This window comes from Sardina pilchardus, chromosome 12, assembly GCF_963854185.1.
Source record: "Sardina pilchardus chromosome 12, fSarPil1.1, whole genome shotgun sequence".
NCBI lineage: Eukaryota > Metazoa > Chordata > Actinopteri > Clupeiformes > Clupeidae > Sardina > Sardina pilchardus.
In genome coordinates this window covers 32,315,260-32,319,316 of record NC_085005.1, presented here as the reverse complement: position 1 = coordinate 32,319,316, position 4,057 = coordinate 32,315,260, and the positions used below count along the sequence as shown (strand labels likewise).

At 48.4% G+C, this 4,057-nt stretch overlaps 1 protein-coding gene across 1 annotated transcript in view; it reads left to right on the top strand.

Moving 5' to 3' along the window:
* The window catches only part of actr10 (actin related protein 10), an 18,872-nt gene extending 18,032 nt beyond the window's left edge, over positions 1–840 (top strand). The window contains exon 13 of the mRNA XM_062550921.1: positions 1–840. This exon is cut by the window's left edge and continues 257 nt beyond it. The gene's annotated coding sequence lies outside the window, so the exon portion shown is untranslated.
* The last annotated feature ends 3,217 nt before the right edge of the window (positions 841–4,057 follow it).

The window sequence follows — 4,057 nt, the reverse complement described above, 5'->3', positions numbered from 1 at the left end:
ACTGATAACTCATCACTGCATCACACATAAGATCAGAAGAGACAGTGACCAGCTCCTTAAATGCCACCACGCTTCTAATACACGCCTACGTTCTGTCAGGTTTGCTTGAGGTAGACGTATTTAACTTGCGTTCTGTCAGGTTTGCTTGAGGTAGACGTATTTAACTTGTATCTCTGTGCCTCTTGATATTCTCTTCTGGTTTTTCTAAACGTTATTTTGTTTCTATATTATTTTAAGTATTCTGTTTAAATAAATCCTCCCCTAAAGCTTGACTTCAGTCACACCACCCCCTGCGCCTCTGTGAGTAGTTCCCGTGTGCTGCCACTAGGTGGCGGCGAGCAGAGTGTGCAGGCGGAGTGAGAGAGAGAGTGAGAGGAGGGAGCGTGCGTCTGTCTGAATGAGTCAGAGCTGCAGCTCCCAGCGTTCGGACCCACGTCTCTGTTTACATTTCCCAGAGCCCGCGTCGGAGATACGGATCTCCCCTGATCCGCTTTATCTGGAGTTCCACTCCGGGAAAGTGGGAAAACTCATGCCAGGGCACAGATCAGCGAGAGACACATGGGATCTATTTCCTACAACATATGTAGGTCAGCTCTCCAAATAATGATGCCTTTATTTTCTGTGCATTGCGAGTTCTCACACAGATGTTGGCAGCACAGAATACATCCATAAAGAGAGATAGGGCAAGTCCCTGGTGTTGGTTTGGAGAACGTCGTTATGGCTCTCGGTTCTGCTTCTTATTTATTGTTTAGTGCTTTTCATGAGAACAAGAATCCCCAATATTGATCTGGATTTGGACCCGCTGCCCCGTGGCTTAAATAAACATTCCCAGAGAAAGTCCCCTCCTGTGTCTCGTCTTCTTCTCTGCATCTCTCTCTCTCTGTCTCTGTCTCTCTCCATCTCTCTCTCTCTGTCTCTCTCTCTCTCTGTCTCTCTCTCTCTCCATCTCTCTCTCTCTGCATCTCTCTCTCTCTGTGTGCTGGCCTAAAGCCCACAGTATAAGACTGATAACACTCGGATATGGTATGGACATCATGGCTCAGTGGAACGCTTTGTTTCGCTGTGTTGGCTCCATGACTCAGGGCACTGATTGCAAATGGAAGTAGTACATTTACTCTAAGACTAGCTGCTACAGTACCGATCTCAAGCTTTGATGTGAGAGTTGTTTTTCAAGATAAGTAAACAGAAAATAAGCTACAGGTCAGTTGAGACACTTAAAAAGTGAAAGCTGGCCAAATAATTATGGACTGACCCTTACTTATAAGCGTGTATGCAAAGAGTATCACACACACCACACATCTGTGTGTGTGTGTGAGTATGACTCCCTAGTGTAGACTGACCCAGGAGAGAGTGTGTGTATGTGTGTGTCCATAGTGCTGCAGACAGTCCCAGGACTGTGTGTGTGTGTGTGTGAGAGAGAGAGAGAGAGAGAGAGAAGAATATGACTCCCTGCAGACAGTCCCAGGGGTGTGTGTGTGTGTGTGTGTGTATGGCGTTCAACAGATGGGAGATCCCGAGGTGAGAACAACATGACATTTCAGCGTAGCTGCAGAAATCCCTACAACAGCACACACACACACACACACACACACACACACAGCCCTCTCATCACTTCTGACGTGTGTATTGTAACTGTACTATGACATACTATTACATACTATTACATATGGTGTGATATGAGTCACCTGTGTAGAATATAGCACTCTGATGCTCTTCATCTACATAGCCTACAGAATCTATATTGCTGTCTGTTTTCACTTATGGATTTGGGCCCCCCAGCCTCAAGGCAAACAGCTGGATGAGGTTATGATGGTGCGCCTCCGCTGCAGTCCCCAGTGAGGCCATATCTGGCTGGGCATTCAGTTGGAGGGCACAGCTTTGGACCACAGAAACGTCCTTGGCTTCCTAGACCAGTGACAGAGGCGGCCAAACAGCCTGTGTGACCAATGCACAGCAACTCTTGCCATATAGAACAAGATGGCTTCTGCGCCTCTATCACTAACATATAGAACAAAATGATGGTTTCTGCGCCTCTATAGAACAAGATGGTGCCTGTGCCTCTATCTCTACCATATAGAACAAGATGGCTTCTGCGCCTCTATAGAACAAGATGGTGTCTGTGCCTCTATCTCTACCATATAGAACAAGATGGCTTCTGTGCCTCTCTACCATATAGAACAAAATGATGGTGTCTGTGCCTCTATCTCTACCATATAGAACAAGATGGCTTCTGTGCCTCTATAGAACAAGATGGTGTCTGTGCCTCTATCTCTACCATATAGAACAAGATGGCTTCTGTGCCTCTCTACCATATAGAACAAAATGATGGTGTCTGTGCCTCTATAGAACAAGATGGTTTCTGCACTCTCAGACGGGCGATGATCAGGCTTATGTGTAGGTTACGGAGGCCTGGCTGGGTGTTCAGCTCTAGGACAGTAATGTGAACCACACAAACCTGCATGGCCTCCAGAGCAAGAAGCAGCCGTGAGGGGGGGGGGGGGGGGGGGGGGGAGTAGGCAGCCGTGAGGGGGAGGGGGGTAGGCAGCCGTGACCAACGCACCCTGACTGCCACATAGAACACAGTGATGTCAGCGCTCCTCCACATGAATGGGCAGTGATCAGGTCCATATGTACAGTGTGCTGCGGGCTGACTAAGACTCAGTGGCCTTCAAGCCTAATCTGATCAACTGGGCTCCCACAGCAGAGACTGGCCCTCTGGAGCGACACGCTGAGATGAGGTGGCTTTGCTCAGGCGCTGACCGCCAGCTGCAGGGAGCCAAACCCACAACTCTCTGGCTTCCGCTTGGAGGCCGAGTTCGCAAACCACTACGCCATGACTGGCCATTATAATGGACCACTGCGCCATCATCACTGGCCATTGTAACGGATGAGACCTTGAGCAGAACCAACTCCTAGGGGGCCGCCTATAGGCTGGTTGGGTAGAGAATCATAATTGTGGTAGGACTGTGGTCACAAAGCAGCAAGCCAGCATAATAAATGTGATTAGCAGCCCTTTTTACCCATGAACGGACAAATGGGAGCAGTTATGACATTGTCCTCATAGGTGAAACTTCAGAGCAGACAAGAAATACCATGTCGTTGTTTACCTTCTCTCAATTTCTCTTGAGTATTTGGATCAAGCCATTTAAAATCATGCCAACAAGATTGTTTTAGTTGTATTTGGAAAATCGTCTGAGACATGGTTGACTCTGGAGCAATCAAACAGGTTATACCTCATTGGGCAAAGCAATGTCGGGGTATTTATGGATGTTTGTGCACAGCGTGACTCCCTTTCAATTTCATCTCAGACTGAAGATGGACGTCTGAGCCCCATGGAGCGAACATCAGGGCCGCGGACCCCCGCGCCCCGGATCACCTTACAGATTCCTGTGGGCCGCCGAGCTCACACAATGGACATCACCAGGGATCTAAAGCCATCACGTTCCCTCGGCCTCCTCCCGCACAGTCAGGGTTTACCTTTACAGTAACGCTAAATCAATGTTATTGAAACGCGTCACAGCGGTTTAGCGGGTTGTGTCTGTGATGGCTCCCATATGAGAGCCGTATATATGTGTGTGATGCTCGGGAGGCACATGCACGCCGGCCCCTCAGGCTCCCACTGCTCAGGAATTCAGCCCCTTTTTAAACTCAAACTATTAAAGCAAACAAGTGCGGGATCCAAGAACAAGAACCGAGGAGAGAATCAACACGGTCGGTGCCGTGACATTTCAATCGTCTCTGGATGAGGCAGTGGTGAGTTGCGCTGCCTCCGCGGGTGAGACACACATAGAGAGAGCAAATGAAATGAAGGCATTATGTAATCCCTGTACCAAAGTGTGCTTTGATACAGGTTTAGGTCAAACGACTAGATTACAGACCGAGAGATGTGCAGAACCATGCTCTTCATGTCACTCACACCTGAACTCTGAACACACGCCTGTATTCTAATCATCCACGCCTGACTCTAGTCACCCCTTCTGAACTCTAAAGTCATCTACCTGCACTCTGAACTTTAGAGTCACCTGCATCTGAACTCTAAACTCCAGTCACCCTAAAC